General features: G+C 38.0%; 1 protein-coding gene across 1 annotated transcript in view; it reads left to right on the forward strand.

The window, feature by feature from the left end:
- Nucleotides 1-13,894, forward strand: part of LOC135467034 (paired-like homeodomain transcription factor LEUTX) — a 50,497-nt gene that overhangs the window by 16,383 nt on the left and 20,220 nt on the right. The window lies entirely within an intron of this gene.

Here is a 13,894-nt window from a genome sequence, read left to right on the forward strand (position 1 = left end):
TGGGTTTAATGTGGGCCATATACTCAACTTACATACGATCACCTTGTCGAACGTGTTCTTGTGTAAGTTAACATGTTCCAAAAATATTTTGGTATGTGTGTTATAGCGACGGGAAAGGGATAGAAGGAACAGAAAATGGACACAGAGCGTTCTTGACTGAATCATATACGTCCATCGGTTGCAAATACCAGTCATACATTAGTAAATCAATAAATACATCGGTCGAGCGGCTGCCCATTTCAGAGACGGTAAATATAAGCGCCGTAATGTTAATTCCTATATCATCGCCAATCCTACATTCCTATATGCATCGCCATGCATAATGAAGGGTTTAGGCTAATAAACAATTTCCAAAAAAACGTCCAAAACCATCAGTCAAAGAACTAAGATGACATAGCAAGTAATAATTAAATTTGGACGGAGTCAAGTGAGGAGAAACAGTCAATGTGCAGTTTTCATAGATGTCAAAATTCACTGCATGACTATCAAAATGTACCCAGTGTGCCAAAAATATTCAGAGGGTAATCTGCATACTGAAATGCCGCCTTCGATATCTTGTCTGAATGTTATGTTGAATAGGACAACGTCGATTTGCATATGAGTCTCGCATGTTCTTTCAAGGCTTGTGTTTTCTTGAAAGTTTTCTTGTTATTTGCACACACAAGACGATCACCCCTCAAGAGTGCAATTAGAAAAAGGCAACGAAAAGAAAACGTCCATAAAATGCAAGAAATAGGTATAAAAAGAAAATAATAAAACCTAACGGGACTAATATAAATATGCTAATCTTCAGATTTTAACAAAATTCTCGATCAAGAAGCAATACTTAATCGAAAGTATTTGTTAATATCATAGTCACAAGCGCCATCTATATACACCATGCGGGTTCATTTCCAAGGGAGGTTATGATAGATAATATGTAGAATTCTCACAGCATCCGTTACATTCTCGCCAAGCTTTATTCTCTTGCGGCATCCCCATCCGCTAAACACTAAAGATAAACGATACAAATACCCAATACCGTGACCCTCTTTTGTATGTATAAACCGGACAAACCGGGGAGTACATTAAGAAATGAAATCACACGAATGATCGAGCAATTAAACCCCGCCGTGAGGTGTTTCTGCCCCCAAGTGTACAAGGTTAGCTATCTTTCTCGGAGAACTTCTTTCGACAAATTTCACATGTTTTACACGCACATTTTGTGCACTATCGCCGATTTCTGATAACCAATCAGCTTTGTGCGGATATCTTAAGACAACATAATGTCTTTACTTCTCTGTATTATTCACCTTAAGCCTTGCATACCAATGAAACAAGTGTCACGTAAAATGTTTTTTTTTGGCTGTGGCATACCAACAAGAACACACAATTCCGGTGTCTAGGTTGTTAAGGTGTGTCTTACGGCAAACGGCAAACAAATACATCAACAAGTCCTTTATGGAAAATATTATAACTAAAAACCCCGAAAACCTATGGGTATATTGAAAGGAGAAATATTGAAATGAACACAGCCAAGCGGTGTTCTCTCTTATCACTCATTCTCATCAGCCAGCTTTTGAAGTGGTAAACCTTTCCAATGGAGTGGTAAGATGATTCAGTTTTTGATTCAGTTTTTAAGGTGCCACTATGTAATATACCGTCTGCATAGGCGTGCCAGATGTCCCAAGAACAACATGCAAAACATGATTGCCCTCAGGCGTGTTAGTCTTTCTTGAAAGTTTTACATTCTTTCATATACGTCTGGAAATTCTTTTCAACTTCGATCACAATTCCTCAATAGCCAACCAGGATTCTTCACAGTTTGGCGAAGCAGACGCTCGTGTAATTTCGGAGTTATTGGAGATGTTATCAGCTGTGTATGACCGGGTGTTTTATAGCTAATTAGGATACAACGTGGGTCTGGCCTGGTGATCAGCCCATCCGTTTATCACGCGGGGGATGACGTCTGCTTAGAGCGCACCCACAGTGCATCGGCCTGCCCCACCGTCTGCACTTATTATACCTTGTCAATAAAAATGTTTTTGCAGAAAGTCTTCCTGATCCTGGTTTTATCAAACATGCAAAACTAAACTTAAATCGCCTTTTCGCTCGTGAAAAATCAGCAATGGTATGTTGACACACTTTTGTGTTCTGCTAAGGAAAAGACGATCGTATTACATACATAACGGTTGGTATTTGATAGTGAGTTACATGTATTATCAAATGTCAGCATTAACATCATTCTTGTCAGCAGTTCAGAATACTAATCTATAGTGGCCCATCAGTTGATATGCCACTTGATTTGAATTTGCCCTTCTGTAGAAGGCTTTATGGTTTATAGCTTTCAGTGTGTCACGTCCTGGTGTTTATGACCTGTCATGAAGGACTGCCAGGGAGAGTCAATTCCTACATCTCCGAAGAGGTGTCGCTGTCATCTCTATCACACCACGCGTAGCCATTGTGGGTAGCGCACATATGTAACAAAAGGCTGGTATACGTCGTGTTCCTACAGAAGGAGAAGAAAAGGAAAACAGACTGGTGTTGTGGCCGTGCTGCTGATCAGGGCAGAGATAAAAGGGTAGTCACCACTGAGGCCAGAGCAGACCTGGATAAGGGAAAATCCGGGCTTTCTATCATTTATCTCCTTAATCTCGTTCTAGACAGTGATCAAAAGAAAAAGCGTCCGCCTCTGCGTTCGAGACTAACGACTGAGGGTCTACACGAGTAGCACAAATGCTTTCGAATACATTTAAATTAAGCATATTTCGATTAATCGAAACTGCATTTTTATTTTTCAATGATCCAAGCCAAGCCCCCTGTCCTTGCGAGTCAGCAGTGTGAGTATTTACTTATTTTATTGTTACCTTGAATCCGTAACGGCAGCTGATCTACCTCGCGGTAGCCTCTGACCGATGGGTCCCACGAAAGGTAAACCCCGGTTTGACAAGCTTCAGAGGCAATAATTCCGACACTTGTACCTTGTTCTCAGCTCCAGGCTAATGCTGTGCCCGCTTTCAGAAAAAAGGGATGTATTATAGATTTGCCATTAAGATAGGGGACACTGTTAAATGTCGTTTGATGTTGAACGTGTAAAGAGGTGCTAGAACGTGCTAACGGTGACAAGAAAACATCTTGTCACACGCTAATATAAAAAACGCACGGTACCATCTGGTCATCCGCTCGGGCCATCGCATATCCTCCTCTTTTGTCAAAGAGAGAGATATATATATAAATACATATACAAATATGTATACATAAACGAATATCATACCATGAACTTGGAACGACACAGATCTTAGCTTGTGTAGTCAGTACAGAAGTCCATTGAGATTGAAGAAAAATATTTCACCTAGGGCTAGACAAATTGAGGATATGGTAGCTCCAAAGGTTATCACTTTCACCAGAATGCATAATAAATTTACTTCCTCCTGAAGACACATTCTATCGGGATAGTTCAAATTCCTATTCATAGCTGATTGGTTCGTATTGCATATTTCTTTCTTCCGGATTGTTCCGCCACACATACGTCTCGAGAAACGTGACATATCCACCCACCTCTTTCTGTTTACCAACTTTAAAAAATAAAAATAAAAATTAAGAAAAGATGTATTTCTCGGGCCTATGAATGTAAGCAGTGGTATTTTAATAAACACAGGCTTTATACCACTGCGCTATACTATGTCTGAATATGATTAACATTTCGTTTTAAAACTTAACTGGATTCAAAGCTAATAAACATATTTAGTTTACATGGATCGTATTTGCTTACGTCAGTGTATATCAGCCCCATGGTCTGGTTCTAAACGAGTTCCATTGGACAAACGAGCATAATTATATATATATGCATATATTTATAAAGTTACCATTGTAAATCGCTCACCAGAGAGAAATGCTTATATATAGACTTTACACATGTCCCTCATTCTACTTTTCGAGTTATGAAAATAAGACATTGTTTAAACCAAGTTTATTTTGGAAGTGTTTATTTTATATTTGTTTATTTTGTTTGTTTTTCTTCTTCCCATCGTAAATTAAGGTTTGTTCTACTGACAAATTTAGTATTAGACTTTTGGTAATGCTTTATTATCGTGTCAAGTGTGAGGCTAACATCAAGACACAGTGATATTGCTTGAAGTATCGGTACAGATGACAACCCTGTAAGTTTCAAACATTTCATTTATTTTCTTTGGCATTGTACTACTTATACACACGCGCGAATGTGGGGAAGCTCAGAGAGTCAGGTGTTAATTAAGAAAAGATACTATGGGAAAGTCGACAAAATGTACATTCGCACCCATCTCTTGTGTTGAAATTTTCACCTAATTAATATATATCGTTGTTTAATCGAGTTCATGTAGTGTATATTGTCCTGTCAGCTTTTCCACGATATAATAATGCGATAACAAATGCATATAGATTTTAATTAGAAAAGCAAATGTAGACTCATCGCATTGTAAGTCTGACATCTATCGGTTAGCTGATATGGGTTTAGTTTATTAGTTCATAAGGTGTGTCAATGCACAAAGGAAGACTGTCGTGTCGGAGGATAAACTGCAAAGATTTTATTCGCATTCTTGTATAGTTTCGTTACTATTTCTATTAATTTCCTGGGATGATTATTGGCATGTCTGTTGCGAATTTGCCCATATGGACATGATATTTTGTATACAGACTATAGACCTTGGCTGTCTGAGAAAGTAGCTAAATCTGATGTTTTCGAATAGCTTAAATTCTAAAACAAAAAAACAACGATGTTGAGCGAATCAACTGTACAACTGAATACACATTGAAATTATATTTATATATTACCTTAACCTTGGCCTAACCTTGGCATATTTTTTTTTAAATTTAAATAATATTACAACTAAGAATAAAGCAAGCTTTGACAGAAGTCAAAATGTAAAACTTGCTCAAAACTTAAATTCTCAGACCTCGGGAATTAAAACTGGGATTGCCTGGTAAGCGTTATAGTTAGATAAATGCAATGTCAATGTTTATGCCGTAAGCACATACGTGAGATCTTTAATCTTGTCAAAATTCGGTATCTGCCAGTCATTCTTGTACCTTTCTCTAGCGCTTAGTGGAAATTATAACTAGGTATTGCTCCTACCATTCATTTCCCATTTTATAAGATAAGACCAGGCATAATCAATATTTTATATTATGTATGGTGGCCACATATTTCATACTGCACTAACAAATAAAGTGTGTTTAGCCACAAAACTTTCTGCCAGTTTGAGCTACCGAGCATTTGTATTGTAGATTGACAGCTGTGCTTTAACTGTAATTTAACAGCCATGCAACTGCAAGGGTAGTTATGTAAACAGGGTATACTTCATGAACAGTTACGGCCACATTAAGTGTTATGAGGATATAAACACTAATCAAATGTATGTACAAATGTATATACAAACTCGACGTAAACTTACAGCTACAAAAAGATCGTATATGTAAGTGAATTGGGAATCAATACTTTAAACACAGAGGAAGTATTTGTATTTGAGCAGTCAGATTTGTATATCCTTCTCTATTCAGTAAAATACTGCAAAATGGTCTGTATGTATACACCAATGTTATACTCCAGCTTCTCAGATGACCTGTCTTATACACGGAATGCATACATGCGTCAGAAAAGTCTCAATATGGTAACGAGGCTTGATAAGTTAAGGCTTGATCAGATGATGACATTATCGGTCTGTACCATCCGGTCGCTTGAAATGTGTTAAATCTCAGACAACATCTGCATGCGAAATTTTTAATTATGATTTATCTCGTATATTTTAAAGATGTCAAAGTGATCACTTGCTCTATCGCGAGCTTATCTTTTGTTGTTTTCTTAAGCCTGTAGGCATTTGAGTGTCGCCGACCGCAGAGGGTTGAGAGGGGGCAATACCTGGTAAGGTGAGAAATTGCCGGTAGATCAAAGAAGGAGAACCTTTGATGTCCCGACGCTTACAAATTAATGATACTCAAACGGCGTGAAAAGGAGCGTTAAGACAAAGTGTTGTGTGTGATACAGTCTGTATTAGTAAGGTCGTAAGCAATGACAGACGCTGCTTTTGTTTTTCTTAATAAACAAAAATACATAGAACGTATACCATATGTACATCTCCGGGATTTCCTCCAGGCTGTTGAGGGTTTAACTATCACATTGTTGGCGTTCTGCCTATAATGAATTCAAGTTATTTGCCATCAATAAATGAAGTCTTGAAAATCTTTTTTAGGAATCTGGCTTTGTAATCCCGTGAATGGCTAAGGCACCAAACTCTGTCGGACATCAAAGATTGTGCCACACGGCGTAAAAATAGATATTGCGTCTGGTTGGTTATTCTTAACCTTGTTAGAAAACACATGGCCTGAAAAAGTTGTGAAGTATGTGGTTATTTGTATTCGGGGTATAGACATACTGCAGAGTGGATCCTGTTTTGGAAAATTTCTTACCTTAATATGGAAAATGGAAATATTGTTGATAGCTATCATGGTGATTAATAACAGAGTGGCGCCTTTGTTTTACAATTTATCAAAGACAACAATAAACATACCAACATTAGCCTTTCGCTTTAACAAGGTTATCGTTTTAACTTTGATGATGTGCCGTCAAGTTTAACGTTAGAGAAAGTGTCCAAATCCCATTTCAGGCCGTCATTCACATAGTGTAACTCAATATATTTGGGAAAATGTTAACCACGGTTAAAAAATAACAAACGCTGTGAATAATAAGACTATTCTGATATTATATATAGGATTTCTGACAATATGCACGTAACCCCTACACACACAAGCCACACTAATATACCTCAGTTGTTTTATGCATTGTATTTGTATAAAAAATATTATGATATAAACAAAAGTGTCATTTTGTGTATTAAGTTATGGTGGACAATATTTAAAGAATACTATATATCTAGTAGACAATCTCGCATCACAGAACTAACGTGGCATGGATATTCCATCGCCTTTATTATAAGTTTATTTATTTCAGAACGAGTATATAAATTGAGCAGAAATCTCTTATAAGTATTCTGTCGAATGGATATATATGCATCTTGTTGACCAAAATTGCCATGTAAGTTATATATGAATAGATGCCCGATTAACTGCGGCTTATAAGCTAATATTATACACAGTTTGAGTACTGCTTGATATTTTACACGCCTAGAACATGGCATCTTTATGGCATCAGTGAAAAATTGACCTCTTCAGCTCTTTACGTGAACCGTTGCTAAAGCCTTACTTTATATGCTTTCTTGGATCTTCGGTTGTTTGTGTTGAAGGTTTGTTTTTTTTATTTATCAGTTTTAAATTGCCTTGCGATTATTTATTTTGTAAGCCCAGACAAGACAATTTGAATGCAAATGACTGCCAAAAAATATATATGTACATGTAATTTCCGTATACTAGTAACGCGGTTCTATATATACTAATATGTATGTGGTGACATAATCACCAGCACGCAATTCGCCACACATCCTTCAGAAAAAACTTTAGGCAAACTATGTAACGCAGCAGCTCCAAATAATATTTCTTTGAAAATCAGCGGTGATGTTATGAGTTCATTATAGTGTTCAGCAATACGCGGAGAGCGTGTTTAGTAAATTTGACATGTTTTCATGCTTAATAGGGATATGTTTGTATCCTTTCAAAAGGGGTACAATGGAATAAACGAATGCTTTGCGAAAACCCCCGACTTGCAACATTCTCCCACGGCTGTCGGGTCAGAGGTGAAATTGAACGTATTGTGAAGACTGACTGTTGGAAATAAACTGAAAGCATTTCAACACGAGACGCTGGCCTTATTAACGTTAAACCGTATGTTAAGCCTGATTACACAACCTTATGTGCTACATTCAGGCGTATATAGACAACCACTGGAAACATAGTGTGTAACGTGTAGCTCTTTCCTTTGCAGTTCTTATCTTGCCGTATACAAGTAGATTATCTACTGTATGATTACAGCGGGATGTAATTGCAGAATGGCCTTAGCCTTCTAACTCAAGATTAGCAAACCGTCTTATGATGTTTTTTGTTTATACTTTTCCCTTACCTGTTCCACAGAGCACAACTGCCCATATCATACCAAAGCAAGCATTTGTTCCAAAAAATTTATCTGGAAACATTAAGCCGATGATTTCACATTAAAAACCTTTAAACCAAGTAAGGGCAAGAATCTAGAAAACATGATAATATACATATTTATGACTAATTACATGAAGATAAAGAAACCTTTTCACAGAAAGAACGGTTTTCAAGAAGTTAATTTTCCACTTATTACAGAATAGTACAGTAAAAAGAATCCAAGTGCTCTTGACTATGAATTAACCCTTTCACGGGTGCAAACACTGAGGAAAACCTATTCGTAACATGTAATAAAGTCTTTATAAGCTTCTCATTGTTGATATATACTTAAACGTTCCATATTTTTAATCAACACTAATATAACACGCACAAGAAACTCACATTGTAAGATCAGTTATTCAGTTCTTCAGTACCAGCATCCACAAGTACTGTAATCTGAGATGCACCATTTGTGTTTTCGTTTTGCATTTTCTTCTTGACATGATCGGCTCTCATGGATAAACATATAAAGTGTATCCAGTTAAAATCTGGAGTAAATATCTAATATATATATAAACATGGTTTAACAGGTATAACGCTGAAGAACTGACATTTAATAAAATCATGCTGGAATGAAATCGAAATCAGGGACAATGTTGTCTGATTTAAAAATAAATAGACAGCTTATAATTTAAGACAAATATTCACTTTGTTGTCTTTATTCATTTATTGGAGTATTTACCACATATCCTCCTATAGCGTGAAAGTAAATATTATAATAAAAAAAGCAAAACATATCCCATTGTGCCAGAAATATTGGAAGCCAGCTATTCATCATAAAATACAACGACATAAAGCAAATCATCAGGGGCGGAAAAACTGTGTATTGTATAAATTTTCATCCAAGTCGGTGTAAGGATTCTCACGCCCATTGTGCTTAGTCGTGGATAATTACAAATGTCGCTTAAAGAGGACCACTTTTTGCCAAAAGAATTATCCCTGAGACATTGTCACCGACAAAAAATCACAGAACTGTGATTCCTTGACTCATTTATACCAAGCTGAACTATATCTGACAAATTCTCTGTATTCAAAAACACGCAAGTGGAGGACATAATACCGAGCAAGGTGTCTATATACAGCGCTTTCTTTTTTATTTCTATTTTAATTTAACTATTTTGTTTCCTTATTTACTTTTTTACAGATTACCTATTCATTTTTGTAAAATGTTTCGACCCGTGAATGCTTTAAATTTAGACAAAGCCTGGTTAAATTAGAATGAACATATATATCACTTGCTGAGGGACTTCGATGCATGATTAATGAAACCGGGTTCAACTGCGCATGCGTGTATGCGTGTATGCCTGTACTATATAAAGGCATGTCTGTTTAGCGTGATGGATGAAGCGCCAGTGTAAGGCTATTTTCTCACTGGATTTTATTATCATCGGTTACTTGCAAATATAAAGACATCTTAAACAAATTTGAATAACATTGGTAACAAATAAGAAAAACGGAGCGCAGATAGCAATCAGTTAACTAAACAGGGTCCCTTAAAGATAATTATAAAGTCGCTTTATAAGTACACCTGTCAAAAGACATCAAAGGCCCTGCCCCCCCGCGTAATAGCATAAGGTTGCGCGGTAACAAATGAAAGCTTTTAAGATGCCAAAGAGTTGGCGATATGATAAATACAAATACGCACAGGTTCATTAAGTAAATGTTGGCGTAACTCCTGATTCACATGAAATGGGCCTGATACATGGTTTAATGGTTTACTGACTCCGTGAAACATCTAAACGTGCTGGTTGGCTGTCTATGATGGATTGCTTCGGTGAATGTCTAAAAATCCCTGCTTACGTTCATACATTCGTACCATTAAGGCCATTAGTATTGGCTACAGTACTGATTCTTAACAAACAAGCTTTAATGATGTAAAAGTTTGTGCAATCGTTTAATTTCTTACAGATAAGGCCTATCACATACACACTGTCGGACATAAACATACATTAATTGTTTTATTGGTATACAGTATGTACGTCTATCACAAATCATGCAGTTGCTTTGATATATATCAGTGGATATGTTGTATGTTAATCGTATGTTAAACTAAACAAACAATATTTATTTCTTTCCTACCCTCATCGTATTATAATTAAATTTGCAAAAAATATCTGATTTACTCCAGATTTGTCCTGCACCCGAATCAAATATTTGATATACAGGTTTGTGTGAAACTTACAGCTTGCTGATTATTAAATACAATGTATTTTTTATACACATACAAAATAGGTCTGAAGGGTTAAAAGCTTAACGGTGATATTAAGAAGGATTTTACACTTTTTGTAGGCAATTTTTAGCAGTTTTAAATGTTTGATACCCCAAAGCGTACCGGTATGGCGTAAAAACTGCACCGGGCACCCCAGCAGAAATCTTAGAAATTAGTAGGACTACGGAAACTGGAAGCGCCAGGAAACTTTCACCTTGCATGGAACTTGGAAACATCATAGAAAATGCACACACCGGGGAAATTAAAAGCACCAAGGAAATTGAAGCACCAAGAAAGTTTGAAACACCACAAAAATTGAAAGCACGAATTAAATTGAAAGCAACATGCACAGAGATAGGGAGCACCAAAAATCCAAAACTTTCCAACGTAGATCTATAGAACAGAGGGTGCCTCCTTGACCAAGATCATTTCTCAATAGTTGCTACTGCTACTACATAATCATTTGGTTACCATATGCATGCACCGTGAACAACGCCGTCGTTTTCAAAGTCTAGCTCATTTAAGGTGAATTAAGAACATGTTGTTCATTACGAGAAACAAATTGTTATGCAACAAATGTTATTTCCTTTGTATGTCAAAACTTATGTACGATAGGAATCCAGTTATAGATAAAGGACATTTCCAAAGGAAAATCAAATTGCTTTCAAGAAGTACATGAAATTATTTGTTTAACAAAAATGTGATACTTTTTAAAGATGAAAATGTCTGTCTTCACGGAAACCCTAAATCCTATATTTTGTACGACAGCTCAAAGTAACAAATACCTGATAAATTCTAAAGGTTGGCCACATATAGTTTTCAGCTCCTGGTAATTAAAAACAAAACTATAGTACATTGTAAAAATATGAACAAATGGAATGTATACTACTACTACTACGAATGCAGGATGCCTGTTGATGACTGATCTTTGCTGAGGTGTATATTAAGAAAGGTTTAGGAGGTGAGAATGATATTGTCAAGAGACATCATCTAGGTATGCTCATTCCGCATGTCTCCGAGATTCCCAAACACTTGCCAAGAGTGGTGGTGTTTTGTTTTGTCTTTGCTCAAATACATAGCCACGCAAGTACATACATATATTAGTATTTTTTCTTTATCTTCCCCAAAAAAGGTTAAATATATTTGTGGAAATCCTAGAGAAATATTGCATCACGCCAGCAGAAAGTATTGCAATACGCAAAATCATTAGTAAAAGTATAGACATCTGCGACGAGAACTGGTTGTGTCACATGGTGAGCTAGTCCACTCTATCACAGTACCATCATTGTATCATCCCGACCATAGTACGTAGCGATGGGACGATGCCATAAACCGATGTGACAAGGACACAAAGCGATGACATGATGGAACGAAGCAGCGATGGGATGATGTGACTGACCGATGACACGATGACCATCGCGTCGTACAATCGTATCATTAGTCTTTTGACAATCATGGCGTTAACTTTTAATTATTTTGTTTTATTTCTCCTTCGCTTCGTGCACTACTGTTTTGAAAAGCACAAGTAATGGAGAAGAAAATAATAAAGACCATAACACTCCGCTTTTACAGGGTGATGGCAGAAAACGATATGCCGATAGTGCTAAGTCACTCCACGATTGCACAAAGCGGTGGTCATCGTGTCTTCGTTTCTTATCATCGTGTGATCGCTTCGCACCATCGTCCCATCGCCTCCTGTTATTGTTCCATAGCTTTATACCAACGCGTTTCTTCCAGCAGTTTTCAATATGGCTTCGTCACATCGTCCCATTACTTCGTCGTGCCATTTTGTCCCGTCGCTCCTACCACCTTGTTATTACTTTGCGCCATCATACCTTCTCTGTTCCCCTGTGATAGACAAATGTACAATTGTACGATCATGACTAACCGGCTTCCGTATTTAACCCATCATTCAGTTACACCGGACAGGGCGTACCTGTTAGTCAACCTTACCCGACAATGCAGTCACATAATGGCCTGACAGCGTGTACCTGTTTGTCAAACTGACCCGGCCATTCATTCGCATAATGGCCAGACAGCGTGTACCTGTTTGTCAGACTGACCTGACCATTCATTCGCATGATGGCCAGACAGCGTGTACCTGTTGGTCCGACTGACCCGACCATTCAGTCGCATGATTACCAGACAGCGCGTACCTGTTTGTCAGGCTGACCCGACCATTCATTCGCATGATTACAAGACAGCGTTTACCTGTTTGTCAGACTGACCCGACCATTCATTCGCATGGTGGCCAGACAGCGTGTACCTGTTGATTAGACTGGTCCGACCATTCAGTCGCATGATTACCAGACAGCGCGTACCTGTTTGTCAGACTGACCCGACCATTCATTCGCATGATTACCAGACAGCGTGTACCTGTTTGTCAGACTGGCCCGACCATTCAGTTGCATGATGGCCAGACAGCGTATACCTGTTTGTCAGCCTGACCCGACCATTCAGTCGCATGATGGCCAGACAGCGTGTACCTGTTTGTCAGACTGACCCGCCCATTCATTCGCATGATGGCCAGACAGCGTATACCTGTTTGTCAAACTGACCTGACCATTCATTCGCATGATGGCCAGACAACGTGTAACTGTTGGTCAGACTTACCAGGCCATTAAGTTGCATGATGACCAGACAAGGAGTACCTGTTGGTCAGACTTACCGGGCCATTAAATCGCATGATGTTCAGACAACGAGCACCTGTTGGTCCTCCTCATCGGATCATTCAGTAGCATTGCGACCAGACACCATTGGTCTTGTAACAAGCTGGAAATCTCAGCTCTATTGTGCTCTTGACTCTCTGAGTCGGGAGACCAATTCATGTGCAAGAATAATGTGACAAAAGGTATTGACCCGAACGAGAGAATCAGCGTACATGATTATCCTGTCGCGCCATAAGCTGACGCCATCACTATGTGATCTGAGCTCATTAAACTGACTCTTGGCTCCAGTATTCAATTGATAACATCGATTACGATTTTACACCGTGCCCAGTACAGAATTGCCAAAATAGCACCAAAATAGTACATGATTACGCATGTAGCACCGATTATGAATCCACATGGCGCATAACACAGGGTTGATTGTGGAACCACAAACCACTTGTGTTTTTTATGAGGGTATCTCTGTCTAAATGCGGCGGAGAAAAGGCCTATATTTCATCCTCAAGAAATTCATGAGAAACACATTCTAGACCGTATAATTCTATTAAGTAAAAATTTTGTACAAATATCAACATCCGCTGTAAAATGTGTACAGCTGTCGTAGATTACTACATATTCTCCCCTCCAAGACCACCACCCCCCCCTCACACCGCAAAAAAGAAACGCATACGTGGCGCCTGTTTATGACACCAAATGGACGCTGAGTGGCCTTCTGTCTTCCTCGTTGTGTAATTTGGTTGGGAATTAAATCAAGTATCCCACTTTGAAATAGGTCACAATTCACTTATACTTTTCCTTATTCGAAACCTATGTATATAGATATAAACACACAACTGCATATTGGATTAAAAGGGAACGGAATGGATGCTGATTCAGTTCAGGGTAATAGGATCTCCTGGGTTAAAAGTCCTGCTTGGTC

Source organism: Liolophura sinensis, chromosome 6 (assembly GCF_032854445.1).
Source record: "Liolophura sinensis isolate JHLJ2023 chromosome 6, CUHK_Ljap_v2, whole genome shotgun sequence".
Lineage (NCBI taxonomy): Eukaryota > Metazoa > Mollusca > Polyplacophora > Chitonida > Chitonidae > Liolophura > Liolophura sinensis.